Below are 23381 nucleotides of genomic sequence, written 5' to 3'. Positions count from 1 at the left end.
TTAGTCAGTTCTGGGGGTGATGGGAGCCGTGTTGAAATCCAAGTTTCCGGACTCAATAAGCAGACCTTTCAAAGGGCAGCAGTTAGGCCTACTGTGCCGTTTTCTGTCCAGAGTCATTCCCAGTGGATGGTACAGCACAGGCTGCACTGCTCCCACCATTGCCAGCTTTACTCTCTAGCACCCTCAGCCTTCACTACCCTGAGTATTGTGGTTTACATGCAGGAATCCCATCCCCTGCACCACTTCTCCCAAGCCAAGGGCTAAAGATACTGTAATTCACCTTTTCCTGGGCAGCCTGCCTGTGTTTCCCTGGAGTGGTTACTTGTAGTCCAAAATGAGCCCCAGGTTTGCTGAACACCCTGGCCAGCACCAACCAGCATGAGCTCTGGGTGATTTACAGCTTATGTTACACCTGCTCTCAGATAGTGTGGAAAGAGGAAACGCTAGTGTTCATTGGTTCGGGCTGTCTCCAAGGTCTCCCACTGGCGGCCAGAGTGCATCAGCTGTTAATCTCTGCAGTGCTGTCGAAGAGACTCTTCTGGGCTCCTCCCAAGGGGCTGAGTTCAGTGCTGCCAGATAGCTCACAGTTTGTGGGGATGTGAGAAGGATGAGGCTGGCAGATGGACGGGGCTTGTACTTCTCACTTCAGAGCTCTCAGAAAGGGCCCTCCAGGCCGGACAGGAGGATGACTCCTGTGGCCAAAGAAAATGACCAGGGCTATAAATATCCAATCTTGAATCTCAACAAAGCAACTTCCAGGTGTTACCTTATATACATGTGAGGCATTCCATTTTATTGTAAATGTTAATGGGATTGGATATGAGCTTCCTGTTTCCTTCTGATTTCAGTATGGCTTGATAATGTTGGGGTCTAACGGTCGTGTAATACATGCGAATCTCAGTTGTGCAAGAAATGTCACATTTTATTTAAATTAATTCAAGTCCTGCTCTGGGCCCTGTTCCTACTTTGGTGGGAAATGTGGCCTAAGTCATTATTGAAGGACCCTCTGGTTCTTTGGGATCTCTGAAGTATTTTAGGAGGCTAATGTGGTATGGGGAAAATGAGGGAGGCCCTGTCTCCTTCAGTTCATCATGGCTGCTACGAACCCGCTCCTGTCCCAGCTGATAGGGTATCTGAGAACATGGGTGATTCTTTTCCTTCTAAGCCAGGCTTGTCATTTACCTCCCATGTGCACTTTGGCAACTACCTGGTAGTGCAGGCCTTCACCAGCGCTGAGACTTAGTTGCTGAACAAGCTGCTGGAGGGGTGGGTCCCTCTTATCGCTGTTACATGGTTTTTCCCACTCGTCTCCTGGGTTGTGGTTCCCCTGGGCCACTCGCAGCCAACACTTCTGGCTGTCACACATAGCAGGCCCACCCCTAACGTTTGTGAGGTCTGGGGTAAGAATGCAGTGTCTTCTCCCCTGCTCCTCCTCTTCCCATCCTTTGCTTTGTCCTACAGCATGCACGGCCTCTCTGGCATGTGTGGGAACATCTCAGCCATATATCCAAACTCATTTCATGTCTGCACCCCCTCTTCCCTAACCAGCCATGCTTGGCCTCCGCTTGGGCCCAGTACATCAGTGGCTCAGGGCTCTTTGGACACAGGGCTCCTGGGTGCCGAAATGTGATTGGTGGGGGCCTTGGATATGTACTTTTATTGCAAGTCTGGGACACAATATGTAGCAAATGACACAGCATAGTGCTACTCTCCTTGTGCATTTAACTCCTTCAGGGTCCTTGCAGGACAAGAAGGCATTTCATAGATTCTGTACCCACAACCATCATCATCTGCTCAACGCCCGACATTTCTCTCCCATGCTCCCTCCCTCTCTCACACACACATACAATAAAATAAATACAATAATAAATTCTCCCTGGCCTTCTCCAGTAGCCTAATCTGGCATCTGGGATGCCTTAAACATGTTCCTGGATCAATACCATGTAGCTGCCAGAAACCTGTGTCCCAGGTCATCTGTAAGTTCATGATTCAGAGGATGGGGTAAATCAATTCAGTGGGAAATTGTTCTCCTGTCTGCCACAAATATCTCTTTTAAGACAGTGAAGACTGACTTCCCCTGATCTTGTCACTCTAAATCTGCGTCAGAGATTTCGACTGTAGAACAAAAGCCCAGGTGGGCACATGAGGCGCCATCTCCCCCCTTCCCCCAACAACCATCATAATAGTGCAAAGCTTGAGAAGAGTTCACTGGAAAATGCGTTTAACCTGATAGATTCTAATTCCTTTTGGTAGCAGAGAAATCAGGCCTGCCAACAACAGACAGCTGAACCTTACTCCCACCCACCACCCAGGAAAATACATTTCTCTACTCAGTAAGGAGGAGGGAGAAGCCATCAGCAAGGTACCAGGCGTTCTTGAGGTGGGTTGCTGTTTAGAAGCCTGATGCTGCAGAATTCTAGCCCTGTTAAGAACTTTATGTCCTCTGTTTAAGGCTCAGGCATCTTAACTCTTCTCATGGATGATGTGACCTGAATATCTGATAGGACATTTTGGGGGGATGGGCTGCAATGGGGAATAGGGTACTGTCATCACAGTATTTTTGGAGTAAGATCTAAGATTAAAATTTGGCTTCTCATACTGTGAATTCAGACACCTTACTTAAATTCTCTGAGCTCCTTTGGGAGTTTATAAAATGGAAATAATGGCACACACTGTAGCTTGGTTGTAATTGCATTGTTCTCCCTCCGTCTTACTTCTGTTTCATAGATGGACCAAGAATGTGAAAAGATTTCAGGCAGGTTCTGTTTCCACGGTGGCAGAGAGAGTCAGGATCGACGAGGAGGCCTGGGCCACGCGTAGCAGCTTTGCGTGCCCTCTGTGGAGGTGGGAGCTTTTCTAAGAGGGCTTTGTTCCAGGGACCCAGCCTTCTTTTAGAGACTGAAACTATTTTTAACTCAAGTTTTAGTGATTCTGTAGGACAGCTGTTTCAGGGAAAATGTAGGCCAGTCTGTGATTTTTGGAGTCATCATTTTAAGGTTAGGGAGTGGGAAGGGGGAAGAGAACCAGAATAACTCCTGAGTTTCTGGAGGCATCGGGAGAGCTGCACCTACCTTGCAGAAAGCTGAATCCAGTTAGCTTTGTGACCACTCCTGAGGGTCAGGACAGAGCTGAGCAAACATTCTTTTGTTATACTTCAAGTAAAGTGTATCAGTTTCTGCCCACTTTCTCTCCTTTTCGCTATTACCAAATCATGATGGAGAAAAGATGGACAAGAAAGGCCCCCACACACTATAATGTAATGGCTTAGAAGGAAAAGAATCACCCATCTTCTCAGATACCCTATCAGCTGGGACAGGAGCGGGTTAGTAGCAGCTATGATGAACTGAAGGAGACAGGGCCTCCCTCATTTTCCCCATACCAGTAATGTGTCTTGCTCTTGGTAATGTTGGCTTTACACTTCCCATTTCACTCCATGAGAGCATCCTGGCCCTTGAGTCTTGGAACTAATGGCATCCCCCTGCTTCCTTCCCTGACTTCTTCCAGGTGTAACAGCTGTCATACTGGGATGAGTCCTTGGGTACTGGTGCAGACAGGGACTGGCCCTGCATGAATACTCACAACAACCCCAAGAGAGAGATGTCCTTAGTACATTCACTAGGCAGATGGAAACTGAGGCCCTGAGAGCTCTGTCTAGCTCTGTCCCCTGGGACCTCCACTCCAGTGGTAGCCCAGGCAGGTCATTGGTAAGTTTGCTTGAACTGTTCAGAAATAGAGAGGACAGACGTTTTCTTGAGGATAAGAATACCTTTCTTCTATCACTTTTCTTCTTTCAGTTTTCCTTCAAGCAGATGTCAACTTGCTTCCAATGATCCAGAGTCCTTTGGCTACTTGACCTCAGGCCTGGCAGGTGCTAATTTGCCAGTGGGAGGGAGGTGGGGCTGCCGCACAGCTGTTACCTGTCAGCTGCAGGCTGAGCTGCCCCCAAAGTCCATTTTCCTCGGTGAGAGGCATGATAGTGAACCCACTGTCAGGGATTCTTTCCCACTGTCCCGTCCTGTCGGCCTTAGAGAGGGACCCCTGGGACAACACAGGGCTTAGTCGGATCCAAGGAAGAGAAAGAGTCCCTTGCATGGATATTCCTAAGTTCACAGGGGAGGGGGGTTTGCAGAACTACCGATCAAGTTGGTGACTTTTTCAACTTCACTCAGAGCTTGGTCATGTAACCGGGTTTTTTCTTGGACGCCGGTGATCGTTGTGGGTTCTTGGCCTCCAACCTCTTAAAGAATACGTGGTGGGGTCTCTTCAGTGGCACCGTGTGCTCACAAAGTGAATATCGGACCGAAAAAGTGTTGCAGAAAGGTGATTTTATTTAGGTAGAGAAAAGAGAAGGAAAGGAGAAGAGGAGGAAGGCTTCCACGAAGGGTGTGGAAGGGGATTCCAGAGGGGAAATCCAGCCAGGTGTGTGGGCACGAACATTTATCCTCGGAGGAACTCCCACCTTCTCTAAGACCCTGGGCCAATGAAAGGGGTTCCTTAGAACTTCCGCTGGAGTGATTGACTTTTAGTTTCTTCCCGCGCCTGCGAAATTCAAACATAAACCGTTGAATCTCCCGGATGGAGAGAGATGGGAGGGGGCGTGGCGCCGGGGAAATTCTTGCTCTAAAAACTACGCCCCGTCATGGACCCGGGAGAGAGAACACATTCCATCAGTCAGGGCCAGGGGGAAAACAGGGATCCCCTCTGGCTGGGGTGTCGGGATGTCAGAACAGCGGGACGAAAGGCAGAAGATGCAGCCTGCCATCCTGGGACTTGGTGCGCCTGATGCCAAACAGGAGTCCAGAGTCCTCGGAGCCAGCTGCAGGACTGATGCCCTTGATCACCAACTCTCCTGGTTCGTCGGAACTCAGCTCTTAGGACCCCAGGTCAGGTCAGGGAGACGTGGGCTTGGGACTGAGAGATGCTGGACCGTCAGGCTGTGTGTGCTGGAGGAGGTAGAAGGTGGCCTGGGTCCCAAGGGCACAGCTTTTGAATGAGAAGACACTTGCCAGGGAAAGGGGACACATGCACTGTCGGTGTGTGTGTGTGTGTGTGTGTGTGTGTGTTTTGGGGGCTGGAGTACAGAGGAAGAGGATGCATGCGGCTGAATTTCTTTTTTTTGTGTGTGTGTGTTAGATACATCGTTTGCAAATATTTTTTAAAAAATTTATTTATTTAACTTTAGGTGCATACTATATCTGGCATTTCTCCCCATGTTATCCTTCCCCAACCCCTGGGCTGAATTTCTTATCCTTCTGTTTCTTCTTTGCATTTAATTAAAAGGCAAAAAAGTAATGCACAGGCTCCCTGGGGGCGTTCAGGTGGAGTCAAAGCCCCTGCAGTGTAGTACACGCGAACTACAATCTGGAAATACATTTAAGAAGGAGTTTTGCCAAGGGACACACACTGTTTTGTCTACCCAGATCATAGGAGATATTTTAAAAAGTAAAGTGGGAGACTGAAACCTGAAGGGCTCTAAAAATCCTTCTATTGCCCCTGTCAGGATGAGAGTAGGTGAGTGGGAGTGGGGTCCGGTGGGGAAGGGGGAGAAGTTCTGCTCCGTGGGGAGGGGGCTGTCTGTTTGGCAGAAGGAGAAGAGGATTAGAGGCTTCCTTGCCTAAGGCACCCACCGAGCAGTGGCCAGGTGTGTTAGTTTGCTAGGGCTTCCACACAATGCACTGAGCAGACTGGGTGGCTCAAACAGCAGAAAGTGATTTTCTTATGGTGGTGAGGCTGGACGCCCACGATCAGGGCAGCGGCAGGTTTAATTTCTTGTGAGGCCTTCTCCTCTGCCGGGAGGTGCCTGTCTCCTCCCTGTGTTTTCTCATGGTCTCCTTCAACCTGTCTGTGTCCTAATTTCCTTTTGTAAGGACACCAGCCATATTGGATTAGGCCCATCCCTAATGACTTCATTTAACTTAATGACCTCTTTAGAGACTCTTTCCAAGTAGAGTCACATTCTGAGGTACTGGGGGTTAGGACTTCGCATATGAATTTTGGGGAACACAGCTTAGCTCATATCATGGGAAAAGATGGCGTTTTTGAGCAACACTTAAAGGAGAATGGGTTTGGTTGAGTCCATTAGCCCCACGAGGCAATCACAGAGACCAGAGCCCGTGATGTGACGGGGAGCCTGAAGGCTGTGTGTGGGCACTGCCCTCTGCCTCCATTTCTGGTTCTACTCCCTGGACATCTCTACCTCTTCTGCTCCCTCAGTTTCTGCACTGTGCTCAGGACATCACAAGCAAATATTGTTGCCCCAGCACCTATTCTGAGGACCAGCTGGGCCTCTCCACCCTGATGTCTCACTGGCATACTGAACTTGGCATGCCTTAAATAATCCTCTGCCCCACCTGCAGCTTTTCTTCCTGACTTCTCAGATTTCATTAGGGGTTATCCTCGATTCAATCAGGAGCCTCAGAAGCTGATTGCCTCCCTCAGCGAGGCTGTGATCTCACCCAGGATAGGGCTTGGGCTGTTTTCTGCCACATCCCCCACACCTATAGGTGCAGCCCTTAGTAAGCACTCAAGAGCTCTCTAGAGTTCAAGGGAATGAATCTCTATCCCTGTTTCATCCCTGTGGCTAAGTCTAACCAATCATCATACCTAAGAGATTGCTCCATTTCATCTGTCCTCCCAGTAAACATTTATCAGACACTGTGTGCTTTGACTTCCCTTTATTGTCTGAAACTTACCTGGGTGCTTGGGATGCAAGACAGAGAGGAAGGTGCTAGGAGTGGCCTCAAGGGCACACTCACACTGCCCTTCCCAAATCCTTACCTCTATCCCGACTCAGGTCTTCATTCCCTGTTGCTTGGGTCATGGCGCCTACCTCCCAGGGCTGCCCAGCTTTCCCCCTTATTTGTCTTAGACATAACTGCCTGCTTCTAAAGCTCAGCTCAACTGCGTCGTTTCATTGCTCAAAGGCAGCAGAGTGCCCGCAGGGGTGGCCTGAGAGTCAATGCTTTCCTCAACCTGCCAGTCCAGCCTCATGTCCCACTTCACCCCCTTTACCCCTAAGGAACTGATGTACCAGCCTCCCCCTTTCCTAACAGCTCCCTGGAGATAGTACTACTGTCTGCCTGGAAGTCTCTTTCCCACCTAGACTCCCCTGCGGAAGTCCTCTCCCTCCCTTAATCCCTTTTGGCCAGAACACCACCTCCAAGAAGCCTTCCCTAACCCCCACTCTCCTGCCCCCCAGCATGTGGTCTTGAGGCCTCTGTTGCAGGACTTTGGAGTGGAAGGTGAAGAGAGCTCTTGTGCACTCACCTGCCTCCATCTAGCCTGCATTCTCCAACGTAGCAGTAACTGGACACCTGTGACAATTAAAAATAAAATTAAACGGACAGTTTGGCTCCTCAGTGGCACTAGCCACGTTTTAAGTGCAGTGTAGCAATGTGTGGCTAGCAGTTACTGTGTTGGATGGCCCAGGTTTAGAACATCCTCGTTGCCCAGAAAGCTCTGTGGGGCTGTGCTCCTCTAGCGAAAGCCCTAGTGGCCTGTCCTGGTATTAAGCAGAGGCCTGGTCTGCGCAGTAGGTGCTCATTTTTTTCTCCAATGTTTATTAAATTGTTTTCAATGTTTGTTGAATTGAATTGGACCTCTGTTTCTGAGGGAGTAAGAGAACCAGAGGATCCTCAAAAAGAATTCTTTGGAGTCCTTGAACCAGCTCTGCAGACTTCCAAAGTGAACTTACAGCTGGCCCTGAGGGGCAGAAGGCAGGAGAAAAAAGAGGGCAAGGCTGGGAGTGGAGCACCTGCTGCTTGTCAGGCCTAGTGTACAGTCCAAAGTTTGGTGGGGCTGGTGGGGTGTGTGTGTGTGTGTGTGTGTGTGGGTGCAGACATTGCTATTCTAGACACATTTTCCCGTCTAGATGAGACGTATTTTTGGCTCACAGCTTAACACAGAATCAGGGCCAGGAGTGTGCACTCGAGTGGGTGCATCTGAGACTGTCAGCGTTTGAGGGCGGCCTCCTTTGTTCCCTGTCTCAGCAAGTCCTCTGCCCTGGGGAAGATGGGTGAGGGGCCAGGCCACCTGAGCTGAGCTCTGAGAAGGGACCTGGGGTGATCAAAGAGAACAGGGGGAGGCCAATGGGGAGGAGGAAAGAACAAGGCTCCTGGCCGTTTCCCAGCCTGAATCTGGGGCTGTGTGTCAGTCTTAGCTCCAAATAGAGGCATCTCCCTTGCAGCAAGAGAGAACTGGTTTCTCTGGGAAACCCATTCTGCAGGTCCTCTGCTGTGAGTGGGAGGCTCTGAGCTCTGTCAGGCTCAAATCAAGAAGTGGATCATCTCCCCTCTCAGACTCTGTTGCCTTCCCTGTAAATGCTCCCAGGAATTAATATGGCAAGATGATGTTAACACCTGGGAATAAGTCTATTTCTGGCCAAAAACTTGGCACTTAGTTCCTTTACCTTTGAGAAGGCTCGTGAGAATCCAAGCATAGCGATCATGGCCTCTGTGTGGAGTCTCCGCTAACTGGCATTTGTAACCAAATGTCTCAGATATCCTTGTACTTCATCTCCCTGGTAACCCTGAAAAGTAGGCAATATCCACTTTTCAGATGTGGAAACTGAGGTCAGAGACATTAAGCAACGTGCCCTTTCCTCACCAGCTTCTAGTGCACTGCTCCACACCTCCCTAGCCCTGTACCAATAACAGGGATTTTATTTGCTGCCCCACCGTGCCCATGATAGCTCCCAGATTTGCCCCTCCTGCCAGCCAAGACTGAGCCCAGGACACTCTGTCTGGGATCTGATGCTGCATCCGGTGCCACTGACTCCTGCAACTTCAGGCACATTTTTTACCTGCCCCACCACACCCTGGCATCATCAGTCCTAAGCAGCACCCAGCACAGATGCCGCTAAAGAAAGGTGACAACTGCCAAGCAGGCCGTGACAGCGCCTTGCTGCTCGCCAGCGTCTCCGGCTTGCTCTCCACCACAGGCAGGCATCGCTTGCCTGCTTCCTCTCCCAGGCTCTTTGCAGCCAAGCTTAGTCACGCCCCTACTCTCTTCTCTCACCTCAGAGACACCGCCCACCTCATTTTTCCTTTGCTCCCCATCCCCTGAGGCAGACTGTATTTTCCAAAAACAGACACGGCAATATTTCTAGTCCACATGCTGTCCCAGCACTTTTACACTCCTCATCAAGAGATGGAGTCTAGGCCGGACGTGATGGCTCACGCCTGTAATCCAGGCACTTTGGAGGCCAAGGTGGGTGGATCACCTGAGGTCGGGAGTTCAAGACCAGCCTGACCAACATGGTGAAACCCCGTCTTAAAAAAAAAACGATGGAGTCTATTTCCCCTCCCCTTGAACCTGAGTGGGGCTTTGTTACTAACCTAAGGAATAGAATACAGCAGAAGGAAAACTGCATTATTTCCAAGGGTAGGTCACAAAAAGTGATATAGCTTTCAACCATATATGTAACATATCTCATGTTGATAGATATTTAGATTATTTACGATATTTCTTATCACAAGGTTCTTGGAGAACCCAGCCACCATATTAAAAGGGAGCCCAAGTAGCCATATGGAGAGTCCACAAGTAGATGTTTTAGCCAACAACTCCAGCTAAGGCGTCAGCCAGCATCGACCATTAGACACACAAGTGATCAGGACTTTCGATGGCTCTAGCCCCTGGCCCTTGGGCTGTCCCTCATGATGTAAAAAGGAATCAAGACAAGGTGTTCTCACTGAGCCCTACCTGAATGGCAGATCTGTAAGCAAAATAAGCCACTGTGTTTTGGGGTAGTTTGTTATGCAGCCATAGCAACTGGAATACCCTCAATGGACTTTTAATCCAAATAATTAATAATTGATATACCCCTTTTCTGATTTTTTTCTCCAGGATGCCTGCCTCTAGCTGCTCCTTAGTACATATTCTGTGAGAAAAAAAAATCCATAAGGCCACAGAAACTAGGACCTTGAGTGTTCTGGTTTTCTAAAAATGCTGTCTTGATCCGGAGTTGAGGCCCTGGCTAGAGGCTGGTCAATTCTCTGTCTTGAGCATCCAATTAAACCCACATCCCCAGCCATCTCCTCTTCTATACTGTGACACTCAGGACCACCATACACCTGGACTGCTCTACCCCTGACCTAATAACACCAGGGCCAGGTATCAGGTGACTAGTGACAACCCCCATGCCCCAGAAATTATTACAACTAGCTAATTTTGGAATGACTCAAACTAGGCAAACTAGCTTGCTTATCCTGCCTCATGTATTCCTTCCCCCAGAAACCACAATAAAGACACCTGCCCACATGTGCCTTTTCTCCCTCTGCCTCACGATCAGCCTGGAGCTTCGCCTGAGCTTCCCTGCATGGTATGCTGTGTTCTCCCAGGGACCTGTGAGTAAAATAACTGTAGAATTATTTCCCATTTCTCTAGTAATCTGCTTCTGGCCTTAACACACTACATTCAAGGTAATATAGTTAAAACATCTTGACACCATCCCCGATGGTTGGCAGTTGTCAAGGAACAAACCACCTTAATTATTTATTTATTTTTTAATAACAGACAAGCTTTATTTGATTCTTACTTGTTTCACAAAGAAGGAAACGGAGGCTCCTTTGCTTCTCTGCCCATTTGCATTTTCTTACTGCATAACTTCCTGGCCAGAGTCAAAATGATTGACAGGCAAGAGCGAAGGTGTCCGGGAAAAGACCACTAGATGATCTATAATTTCATCTGTGTATCTATAGTCACTTTTCCAAAATCCCCCAGGTAGTCCTAAACTTTCTAAATCATCCAATTATTCTAATATTATTTTCATTTTATTGAAAATCTGTGTGCTTCATTAGGCTGTAGGAATACAAAGGGTTGAGATACAGAGTGTACCTGGAACATATCGGGAGTCTGTGATTGACACTGTGGGTTGTGGTTCGAAGGGCAATTCCTCTCCTCTCTTCCTTTTCAAAAAAATTTCATTTCAATAGCTTTGGGGGTATCAGTGTTTTTTTGTTACATGGATGAATTATATAGTGATAAATTCTGAGATTTCAGTGCACCCATCACTCCTGTAGTGTACATTGTACCTAATGTGTAGCCTTTTAAAATCTCTAGCCCCTCCCACCCTCAGCTTTTTGAGTCTCTAAAGTCTGTTATACCACTCAGTCCGCCTTTGTGTACTCAGAGCCTAGCTCCCACTTATAAATGAGAACATACGGTTTTTGGTTTTCTGCGCCTGTGTTACACTTAGAATAATGGCCTCCAGCACCATCCAGTTTGCTGCGAAAGATATGATATCATTCCTTTTAATGGCTGACTAGTATTTCATGGTGTATATAAACCAGATTTTCTTGATCCACTCATTAGTTGATGGACACTTAGGTTGGTTCCACATCTTTGCAATTGTGTTATAAACATGTATGCAAGTGTCTTTCATATAATGACTTCTTTTCCTTTGGGTAGATACCCAGTGGTGAGATTTCTGGATTAACAGTTATTTAAAACAACAATTCATTATTAAAGCTCACAGGTTATGAGGTTGGGCTTGGCTGATCTTAACTGGGCTCATGCATCTGTAAGTCCCCTACAGGTTCTGCTCAAGGTTGGGGTTAGCTCAGGTTGAGGTTGGATATACAATCGTAGCTGCAATCAATCCGATTCGTGACTTTTATTCTTCTCCTGGGACAAGTGGGCTACCGAGGCAAGTCCTTCTCATGGAGATAGCAGAAGAACAAGGAACAAGCTGAAACAGTCTCTGAAAGCCTAATCTTACCACTGACGTCTCATCACTTCCATTTTATTGTATTAGCCAAAGCAAGTCACATGGATGTCAGGGGTGGAATTATGTCCCACCTACAGTGAGAAACCACTGAAAGTTACCTGACAATGACAAAAGGCATGGATACAAGGAGGACTGAAGAACTGGAGTCATTACTGCAAATATACAACATTTCCCAACGGCCGCTGCCCTTGGAGAGTTTGCTCTGGTCTTGGTTTTGATTGGTTCTCAGATAACCACCTCTTATTATTAAAATGGATGCTTTGGATAATATATTTTAAAATTAATTATTTTTTGCTGGGTTTTTATTTATAGGCACATCAATTATGCACATAAGTTAAAATATTAAAATAACACCAGAGAGTATACTATGCATATTAAGTCCTCTTTCCTCCTCTGCTGCTGACTTCCTAATTTTCCTTTCAACACTATTACCTTTGACTTTTTCACTGAATAACATATTTATATGTATGAGTATATAATGATCTATCTGATTTTTTTCTACATTTACAACATATGTAACAAATCTTATGTTGATAGATATTTACATTTCCAATTCCTATCACAAACTGATGTAGTTATAACCTTGTGCACTGGTCTCTGCATATATATAAGAGCAAATCTATAGGATACCTTCTTACAAATAGATTTTGATAGGTTTTGCCAAATTGCCATCCACCGATGGTTAATTTATGTTTCCTTTTACAATGTATGAGAAACATATTTTCCTATTTCCTTACCATTGTGTTATTTTGCTTTTTGACCTTTGCCAATGGAGTAGTTACATCTAGCAATCTGAGTTTTAATATTCACTTTTTATTCTATTGGTTTGTTTAAAACTTTTGCAGACATTTAAAATCCATTTGTGTTTTTGTTCAGTGAGCTGTCTATTCATGCTCTTTGATGGTTTTTCTTTCGAGTTTCTGTTTTTGTCTTATTTACTGTGTATATTTGCCACGGACTGAATTTGTGTTCCTTCAAATTCATAACCCCCAGTGTAATGGTATCAGAAAATGAGGTCTTTGGGAGGTGATAAGCTCACGAGGGTGGAGCCCTCATGAATGGAATTAGTGGTCTTATAAAAGTTACCCCAGGGCTCTCTCATCCTCTTTCCTCTATGTGTGAGCAGCCTGGAAGAAGGGCCTTGTCAGAGGCTGACCACCTGAACTTGGACTTCCAGGCTACCAAACTATGAGAAAGAAATTTCTGTTGTTTATGCACCGTCTGTGGCATTTTTTATAACAGCTTGAAAGTACTAAGATAGCATTCTTTTTGAAAAAATTTTTTTTATTTGAGACTAACTCTCACTCTTGTCTTCAAGGCTGGAGTGTAGTGGGGTGATCTCACCTCACTGTAACCTCCGCCTCCTGGGTTCAAGCAATTCTGCCTCAGCCTCCCAAGTAGCTGGGATTACAGGTGCTCGCCACCATGCCTAGGTTTTTTTTTTGTTTGTATTTTTAGTAGAGACAGGGTTTCACCATGTTGGCCAGGCTGGTTTTGGACTTCTGACCTTAGGACTCCTGAACTGAGGTGATCTGTCTGCTTCAGCCTCTCAAAGTGCTGGAATTACAGGCGTGAACCACCGCACCCAGCCAGCATTCTTTATGTGATGGAAAATTAGCTCCTTACTCATTATGTCTTGCAAATATTTCTTTAGAGTTTGCAGTTCAACTCTGTTTAGTTTTCGTTTTTGCCTTGTAGAATTTTCTTTAGTTTTTTTCTCCCTTCTTTGTTTAGTCTTCTATGTCTCTTTTGCTCCTTCCAAATTGGCTTATATTTCTGCATTTGCTTTATTTTCCTCTTTCCTGAGTTTTCATGTTTTTTCATATTATGTTGAAACATGTTCCAATGTTGTTTCTTCCTTGAATATTTTATGTGGCTTTGAGCTCTTGTTTTAAAGGAATGATTATTTGATAATTTCTTAGGTCATGGTCAAATGTTTGGTCATGATTTTCGTTTGTCCCATGGTGATATGTTTCTGATGTAAGTTCTGATGTAAGTTGTTTTCTGCCCTGTTTTTTTCCTCATATTTCTTGCTCTTCTTTGCAGATGTTGTCAGGAGAATCAAATGGCAGGTCTCAGCTGATGGGTTCATAGTGAACTCACTTATACAGCAGTGTGTGTGTGTGCGTGTGCATGTGTGTGCATGTATGAGTGTGTGTGCATGTGTGAGTGTGCATGTATGAGTGTGTCTGTGTGCATGTGTGAATGCGCATGTATGCGTGTGTGTATGAGAGTGTGTGCATGTGTGTGCATGTGTGAGTGTGCGTGTATGAGTGTGTCTGTGTGCATGTGTGAATGTGCGTGTATGCGTGTGTGTATGAGAGTGTGTGCATGTGTGAGTGTGCGTGTATGAGTGTGTGTATGAGTGTGTGTGCATGTGTGAGTGTGCATGTATGAGTGTGTCTGTGTGCATGTGTGAATGTGCGTGTATGCGTGTGTGTATGAGAGTGTGTGCATGTGTGTGCATGTGCATGTGTGTGCATGTATGAGTGTGTGTGCATGTGTGAGTGTGCATGTGAGTGTGTCTGTGTGCATGTGTGAATGTGCATGTATGCGTGTGTGTATGAGAGTGTGTGCATGTGTGTGCATGTGTGAGTGTGCGTGTATGAGTGTGTGTAATTTGTTAAGCTAATAGAGACTGGCAGCTATAGCGATACTCATTATTCAGTCTTTCGTGTATCCACCTTCAACCACAGAAGTCTTCCTGCAAAATAATATGTCTCTTTATTTCTGTCTTTGTCTTCAGCCTATTTCCCATGCCAAGCAGAATCCAGGGAATCTCCTGTAGCCAGCCTGTAAGCTGACTCCACTGTCCCAGGGACAGAGTCTGCCACCAACACCGCAGCTCTGTTTTACAGGATTTGTCTGGGAAAGCAGTAGCAGGTGTTTCTGCTCAGTGTCTTCCTGGTGTAGGAAAAATAAGACTTCATTTACTTTCTGTATTGTAATTTAATGGCCGGTACAATCCCCTATCTAATCAGTTAGTAGGAAAATTCAAATTCAGTTCTTTTTCCATGTTTCTCCACATTTTCCTAAGATTATGTCAACATTTGGAGTTATGTTGATGTTACATCCTCCAGCAACACTTACGGAGTCCCGATGCTCATTAGAAAGAGTCCTAGGAGTGGAGTGGCAAGAAGAAACTTTAGACCAAGTGAAAATCATCCATGAAGTAAGCTTTATTCTTCTGAGGTCTTCTTCTTCCATGCTTTTATATACCGGAGCATCCAAGACTACAAGTGATTCCTCAGTATTCATTTTCCTCTTCTTTTATAGAAATAGAATCCCTGGTGTTTAACATTCTGGTGTCCTAAGTTCAAATGCCTATTCTAGCTACGTAGGTAATGTCAGTGAGGCCGGTTGGTGGGAAGCGTGATAAACACGGTAGCATGTGACTCTTCTAGGAAGGATAGCCGTGGCCATGTTCTGGTGGCCCATTTCCCAGTAGTAGTAACCTGGTCAACGTCGCTGTTACAGCGCATATTTATGCCTTCCTTTTATCTAACGGCAGCCAAGTGGTTCAGTTCTGATCAGAACTGGATCTAAACAGGACTAGTGTGTTTGTTTAACTCCTAGAAGTTGTTTAAGAAAATAAAAGTATAATGTTCTTCTTTTCCTCCTTCTTATGTGGATAAGATTGCAGAGATGGGGGACACCTTGGATCATAAAGTGGTATGACAGACTTCTAGATACAAGGAAAGTGGAGAGTGTCATACCAGCTCTGGATTGCCTGCTTCTGAACTTTCAGGAAAGAGAGAAAGAAACTTCTGTCTAGTTAATTTAAACGTGCGCTTGAGTGATGTGTCACTCACAGCTGAACTCACTCTTAATTCGTATACTGGAGTCAAAGTTTTAGCCGTTATCAGTCTTCTTCCTAGGTCCCTCTGTGAAGGCACAGTTATTATGTTCCAGGGAAGCTAATGGGAAAATTAAATATCTTTATTTCTTTGAGGCTTACCACGAAGATCTTGTTCTCTTGGAAATTGAGGGTTTCCTTTGAACTGGAAAAGGTTTTATTTTCAAATACCAAACCAGGTCCTAGGTTCAAATGCCTATTCCAGCTGTATAGGTAGGGTCAGTGAGGCTGGTTGAGTGGAGATTGTGGTAAAGAGGACACGTGACCCTCCTAAGAAGAGTAACCATGGTCGCAGTCTGGTAATCTGTTTCCAAGTAGTAACCAGTGTTGCCAGCTTTGGTTGATCAAGAAGCCAGAAATTCATATTTGTAGTAAAATCTCCCAATTATAAAATCTTGGCACCAATTGAAAAAAAATTCATTGTACAGTCCAAAAAAAAGGTGTCAGAGGGATGAATCTGGCCCTTTTGTCCTATGGGAGAAAGAGAGGGACAGAAAGAAGGCAGAGGGGAGGCTTGCTGGCTTAAGTTGGGAGGGATGATGAGGGGCTCTTTTAGTGAGGGGATGTATTCCCTTCCCAAATAGCCATATATAGAAGGTGTCTGGACTTCTATTGGCTTAGTTGGAAGGTAGAGAATGGGTGCTATGAGCTCATTTATTTATTTAGTCAACACATATTTATTAATAATTCTCTATGTGCCAGACATATGCCAGATAATAAATGTGCATCCAGTTGATATAGGAGAAAAAGTTTGTACTCTGTACAACTTTTGTTTGATGAATAAAATAAGTAAGAGCTAAGCAGAGAGACAATGAGCAAAATAGTTTGAGTATGGTGTGGTTTGTGAAGAAATGAACAAGATGGAGTAAGAAGCATATTTAGGGTACGATTTCTGCTTCTGGTCAGGATGGAGTAAGAGGAACTGAATTTACCTTCCTACTTTAACCAAAAAATATGAACAAAGTAGAAGATACAATGGTATACCATACTAAACATCAAGAGTGATCCTTGGGAGATGCAAAACCGAGGAGGTGAGCCCTCTGATTGCCCCAGCTTCCTGCAGGGAAAAAGTTCTCAGGTGCTTCTTACAGCACCCAGAATTTTAGTCTTGTTTTTAATGTAAACATAGTAAGCAAAGTTATTCTAAAGTCTGCGTCTGATATTCCAGAATCTGGAACTCCTGTGGATCTATTTGTATTATTTCTTCTTTCTGCGAGTTCTCATCCTTGCTTCCTTATCTTCTCTTTTGACTGATTATTTTTGAATGTATACCAGAAAACACATTTGAAAAATTGTTTGTAGAAATAGTTGAAGCCTAGAATAATGGAATTTTCCTCCAGTGTGGATTTAATTTGTTTTGGCTCAGGGCACTAAAAATCCAAGATCACCTTCATCTGCAGTCAGGGATTAAATTTTTCTGGATCACTCAGATGACTTCTGCACACTGAATGTTTTAATTCTGATTCACTCTCAATCCTGGGATCTAACCTTCTGGGACCACAACTTACAGTATGGGAGTTTATCAGTGACCTCACCCTTGGTGGGCTTTAAACCCGGCCAAAATACAGCTTATCCTGCTAACAGGCTCTTTTGGTACTGGCATGTGCTACCAGAAGAAGAGCAGCCCCAGATTCTGGGCCCTCCTCTCTTTTCTAGCCTCTTGCCCAGTCTTCTCCACTAACTTCTTAGCTCTCTTCTGCCTTCATACTTTAACAGTTCTGGGCAATCAGGAGGGTTAGATAGCCTGAGATCTTTTTTCTACACAAAGATCTAAGGCCAATGGTTGGCCATATGACATCAGAACTAAAACTCTTGATAAGAAAAGAAAGAATGTTGCCCCTTGATCTCTGAGAAGGCCCAGGCACTTGGCAGACACACCCTCAGGCTGTCTAGGATGTTGATTGATCATCACTTGCAAGAGATTCTTTGAGTAGCACCTCTCACGTGTTCCTTTACTGAAGCTGAAGGAGCTACCTAAGATGCTGGTGGTTGAGGGTGTGTCAGAATTAAAAAGGGGGCAGGAGAGGCATTCTCCCTTGCTCACAACAGGTCTCCATGTCTCAGGCCAATAAATAGAGCCATCCAGTGAGAGTCCCTGCTGCTGGCTGCTGCTGGCTGCTGCTATGACAGCCTGTCAGTTTGCCAGGCAGGGTGTGGGGCCAGGGAGGTCAGTGAAGACACAATGGCCAATCAGTTGAAGGACAGGATATGAATAAGAGCCATCCAGTGACTTTTCTGGCTAAGATTTGCTTAGTCTAGTGCTAGGCATAGCTGCTGTTGACACTGGTGCTTTTAGTCTTGTCTTCTTCCAGGTACCAAGACTTAGAACTGCTGACACTGCCCCCTCACAAGTGCTTTTCCTCCTGTTTCTCCTTCAAGGACCTACTAGTCAAGACGAACTAGGCACCAAGATGCTCTGCGCGAGCGCTTTCCTGCTCTGCAGAAATTGGCTTTGCTCACCTGGGCTCTAAGTTCTGCAGGATGTTTGCCTGCGGCATGGCTGGGTTGCCTGGCAACAGGGCTCAGGTGACAACAATCTGCTGAAATGACAGAGATCCACCCCCACTCCACCCCCACTTCCTCAAGGTGCTTTTCCTCCCTTGGAGGATGAGGACTACCATCCTCAGCCCCTGGGCCAGGGGCAGTCGAGGGGTTCCCCTTCCCAGTCCCTCAGTCACTCTGTCACAGAATCTGCTTTATCAAACCTTATGGCATTTACTACAATCGGATATTATTTATTTGTTTTTTTCTTTCTTGTCTGTATTCTTCCACTGGAATGGAATGGGTATTAGAGTTTGTCTACTTTATTTACCTCCCCATCCTCAGCACCTGGAGCTTGGCTAGATGATCCTTCCTCCTTTCCTCCTTTCCCAAGTGTGGAGAGAGACTGGGTTGTCAAGGTTTAAGAATGAGGCCATATCAAAGAAGAGGAGGAGGCAGAGGCTGGGGAGAGGACACTGGGTCAGGTAGAGGGGTCTGGATTGGCCAGGGTCTGTCAGTTGCCACAACGATGGCAGTTGACAGTCTCAGCGAATAGCTTGGTGTTGGCTGCTCGCATAGCTTCCTTTTCTAACATTCCCAGTTCTATCTGGTCTCCTCGTGCCCTTCCTAGTCACCTTATAGACTGGGCACAGTCCCCATGATTATACACACAGGTCTACATTGTTTTCTGAACAAGGTCCCATGGAGAATTTAGTGCCCCATGACTGGCCTGCTGTTCCTATGAAGAAAGCTGAGAAGACATAGTTGCTGTGGAAAGAATGTTTTTGTTTTTTTCTTACATGGACCAACTGTTAGAACTGCTGACTGTGGTCTTCTTGCGGAATGAAGCCATGTAACCTGGGCTGCAGGACTGCACTGGGTGTGCGCCAAGCGCAAACTGCAGCAATTTCACATGCAGGAAGCCTCAAAGTCTTGGCTTCATGCTGATTCATGCACAATTACTCTTCAGACTCATTAAGCTTTAACTTGTTACTTTAAGACAAAAGCTTATGCCTTTAGATTATGAGTTTCTTTCCCAAATTCTCTGGCTCTTCCTCTTTTTCTTCTCTCACACGCCACGTATCAAGTCTCAGCACAGACCCCTGCAAGTGTCCTGTCCCAGCATAGCCTCCATGGGGGCAACATTCTGGGCAGCAATGGGTACATAGCAAGTGGCTCTGGAAACGTCTGCTGAGATGCACGCGGTAGGTAAATGCCTTGTGGTGGTGTCCTAGCAACTGTAAGACAGCATAGATAGTTCCCCACAGTATTACTTTGCCACTTTTAGAAGATGGCTTTTAGCCTAACATCTGTGCCCACTCCATACGATGGGTAAAGAAGAATGAGTCTGCTTTAAAGAGAATTAAACAATACCTGGTGTCAGCTGGGGGTGGTGGCTCATGCCTGTAATCCCAGCACTTTGGGAGACCAAGGTGCGTGGATTACCTGAGGTCAGGAGTTTGAGACCAGCCTGGCCAACATGGTGAAACTCTGTCTCTACTAAAAATATAAAAATTAGCCAGGTGTGGTGGCGGGCACCTGTAGTCTCAGCTACTCAAGAGGCTGAGGCAGGAGGACTGCTTGAACCTGGGAGGTGGAGATTGCAGTGAGCCGAGATCACACCACTGCACTCCTGGGCGATGGAGGGCAACTGTGTCTCAAAAACAGCAACAACAACAAACCCCCCAAAACCCAGCATTACCTGGTGTCTTAGTCTGGGCTGTTATGACAAAAATACTATAGACTGGGTGGCTGATAAACAACAGAAATGTATTTCTTACAGTCCTGGAGCCTCAGAAGTCCAAGATAAAGGTGCTAGCAGATTTATTGTCTGGTGAAGGCCTGCTTTCTGGTTCATAGGCTGCTGTCGTTTCACTGCGTCCTCATATGGCAGAAGGGGCAAGGGAGCTCTCTGGGGCCTCTTTTCTAAGGGCAGTAATCCCAAAGGCCCCACGTGGGAACTGGTTTTTCACATATGCATGTGTGGAGGACACATTTGATCTATAGCCCCTGGAGAGACATCTCTAAAGGACACGCTGTTGCTCTGGTCAGATACTTGCCAAATCAGATTGATGACTCCAGAAGGGGCTTGGATTTTAATATTAACTGTCCCTGAGTCAGACAGCACATAAAACATAATCTATAGTTATCAACACTTTAAACCACCCTACTTTCTGGCATTTTGCTCAGTCTCTGGATATTATGTCCTCTGAGAAGACTACTCCATGCTCAAGTCTGGGTTGGAACATGTATCTGTGCCCATAAGACATGCTGTCACTGCCTTTTACTTGTCTGTAGCCTTAGCCAGCTCACTGGTTTCTGTAGATTGGGGATCATACCTATTTTGCTCACTCTTGTGTCCCCAGGGCGCAGCCTTGACACAGAATATACTTGGTCGTGATGAATGCTTGTTGTAGGAATTAATCGATGTCATCCATTCAGACATCTATTTTAGCCAAACCATTGAACACAGAGATGCCCTCTGAAAGCAGATTGTGTCCTCTTTTACCCCCTTTGTAAATCAGCATGCTGAGACTTTTTTTCCCAGCTTCCCTCACTCTGGTTTTATTTTTAATATTTTTATTTTGAACAAACTCAAATTCACTAAAGAGTTGTAACAACCGTGTGAAGAATTATTTTCCTGAACCATTTAAGTTGCTGACTAGTGCCCATCATTTCCCAAAAATTTTAGTGTGTATCTGCCACAAAGAGAACGTTTTCCTGCATGACCTCAATACAGCCATCAAAATCAGAAAATTTAATTGTTATATTACTACCATCTAATCCTCACGTCTCATTCAGACCACGAAATGTTGCTGCCACCAACCTGTTCAGATACTCTCCTTGCCCGGTTTGAGCTCTGAAATCCTGTAATGAACTATTCCCAATGTAGAGAGACCCTACTCGCAGTTGACCCCTGGCACGAGTTCCCCCTTCCTGCACCCCCTCCCTAATCCCTTACACAGACACCTTTCTTCACTCTACTTGAGCTCCATGACAGCTCCTGTCCCCCAACTTCCTCCTGACTTTGCTAGGGCTCCATGGTTTCTTTTTGGGCCAACATGCATTTCCCCTAATCCTGACACACACATGCAAACTCCCATCTTGCATGGCTCCATCTAATGCTTTTTGTTTGTAATTATTCAGAGAGGGAAGATAGTGATGGGAAGAGAAATGAAAGAGGAAAAGGAAAGAAATCCTCATTTGACTTTAAGACAATTTTTAATTTTTGAAAAAGTAATATATGCACATAATAAAAATTCGGAATACTGCTCTGGCACTGCTTCTTTCATAATTGCCCTTATTGATCATATTTCATTTTTGTCCCTGTATTTTATGATGCTTTGACATCTTGAGGGCCTTGCTGGATGGAGAGAGACTGCTCCTCCCAAGACTAGCTAATTCCTAGAGATGGCAGAAACTTGTCTGTGAGCTCTCCTTTCCTATGAAAATCAAGCAGTCCAAGGCCCACATCCTCCGCACCTCATTTATCTAATTCTCACACACCAAGCCATTATTTCTCCCATCCTAAATCACCTCCGGGGCAGGTACCAGATAACTAGAGACTACCCCTACAGCCCAGAATCCCGAAAGTACTCATACTATCTAATCCTAAACTCCCTCAAGTTTGCCTGCCCTAGCCACTCCCATTCCTTCAGGCAGGTATTACAGTAAAGGCTCTGGGTCACACTTTCCCTCTTTCTCTGTTTCCTGACTGATCCTGATGTTTCCCTATGTGGGCCTGCATAGCATGGTGTGACCTCGTAGGAACCATTTAACTTCTTTCAATGGCATTGACTCCTCCAGGTTATCACTCGGTCACTTTTATAAATTAAACCCCAGGTATAATCAAAACACGCCCTTCTCCCACTTCAACGAAGCTTACGTCTCAGTCATCCTGTGTCTTGTTCTGCTGCATTGCCCTAATGTATAAAAATATTTAGGGCATCAAACAAAAGGTTAATTCACCATTTTCTCTTGAATCTCACTACGAGATGCAGTCTCATTAAAAGTTTAATTTTTTAGTTTAATAATTGCTTGTCAAAACTAATAGGATCATCTATGCAGTTTTAAACAACTGTGTCCATATAATATAACCATCTAATATAATAAAATTACAAAATAATATATTAACAATTACATTACATATTATATTAGTAGTTATATATTAAATGAATCATTAACACAATTAAATGTAAAAGACTGATTTCATATTATATATATTTTTGTGGCAGAAAACTAGGATGGAATGATCAGCTAAAGGTTTTCTAGTGTAAAGATAGAATGGAATTCTGCGGGAATATGCAATGGAACTATAAGTTGAAGGAGAAAAAAGAAGATACAATTTCCAATTGTTAACAAGACATTTGTTCATATATATGTTTTTAAAAGCCAATGATGGGTCTCAGATTGTTTTGGTACTTATACTCTTTTGGATATTTAAAAGACCAATATAATAGTTTTATTTTATTTTAAAAGTCAGTATAGTATCAACAATGCCCTAAAAATGGCATTCCTTACAAGAAAACAGACTCATGTTGAAAAATTTTAGATGACATTGAAAATGTCATATATAATGATGTATATAATTTTTCAAAATTCTCTTAGAGGTATATATGCAGAAAAGTTTAAAGGAAAGACAGAGACTGGTACTTCATGGACTATTTGAAGTATTAATATCAGATGAGTTGGCTTCAACAAGCCTCAGGCATTGTGCTTTTCCAGTCAAGAGTCAAATACCCGGGAGAGAGAATCTGGTTGTCCAAGCATGAGCCATTTGCTCTGCTCTGTGGTCATGAAGGCAAGGTCCATGATTGGCAATTCATGAGACTCAACTAGAGTGGAGAAAAGTGGGTGTCCCCAAAGGAAGTGATGTTGGTGGACTAAAACCATATATCGATACTGTATTAGATTTCTAAAAAGATTCACCTTTTCCCTTTTCTCTCTCCAATTCCCAGGAGCAATTACATGACTTGAGTTATTATTTTTTTTTTGAGATGGAGTTTCGCTCTTGTTACCCAGGCTGGAGTGCAATGGCGCGATCTCGACTCACCGCAACCTCCGCCTCCTGGGTTCAGGCAATTCTCCTGCCTCAGCCTCCTGAGTAGCTGGGATTATAGGCACGCGCCACCATGCCCAGCTAATTTTTGTATTTTTAGTAGAGACGGGGTTTCACCATGTTGACCAGGATGGTCTCGATCTCTTGACCTTGTGATCCACCGCCTCGGCCTCCCAAAGTGCTGGGATTACAGGCTTGAGCCACCGCGCCCGGCTGACTTGAGTATTTTTATCTTAATGGCCATAATGTATATCTTTCCC

At 45.1% G+C, this 23381-nt stretch overlaps 1 protein-coding gene across 2 annotated transcripts in view; it reads left to right on the top strand.

The window, feature by feature from the left end:
- Nucleotides 1–4561: 4561 nt before the first annotated feature.
- The window catches only part of DCLK3 (doublecortin like kinase 3), a 97159-nt gene continuing 78339 nt past the window's right edge, over nucleotides 4562–23381 (top strand). The window contains exons 1-2 of one of the 2 annotated variants that reach the window (XM_078354577.1): nucleotides 4562–4883; nucleotides 10231–10318. The gene's annotated coding sequence lies outside the window, so the exon portion shown is untranslated. Of the gene's footprint in view, nucleotides 4884–10230; nucleotides 10344–23381 lie in introns of both variants that reach the window. The other variant, XM_078354576.1, reaches the window with a different exon arrangement.

Source organism: Callithrix jacchus, chromosome 17 (assembly GCF_049354715.1).
Source record: "Callithrix jacchus isolate 240 chromosome 17, calJac240_pri, whole genome shotgun sequence".
Lineage (NCBI taxonomy): Eukaryota > Metazoa > Chordata > Mammalia > Primates > Cebidae > Callithrix > Callithrix jacchus.
The sequence above is the reverse complement of the archived record's forward strand: the minus strand, read 5'-3'. Positions and strand labels throughout refer to the sequence as shown.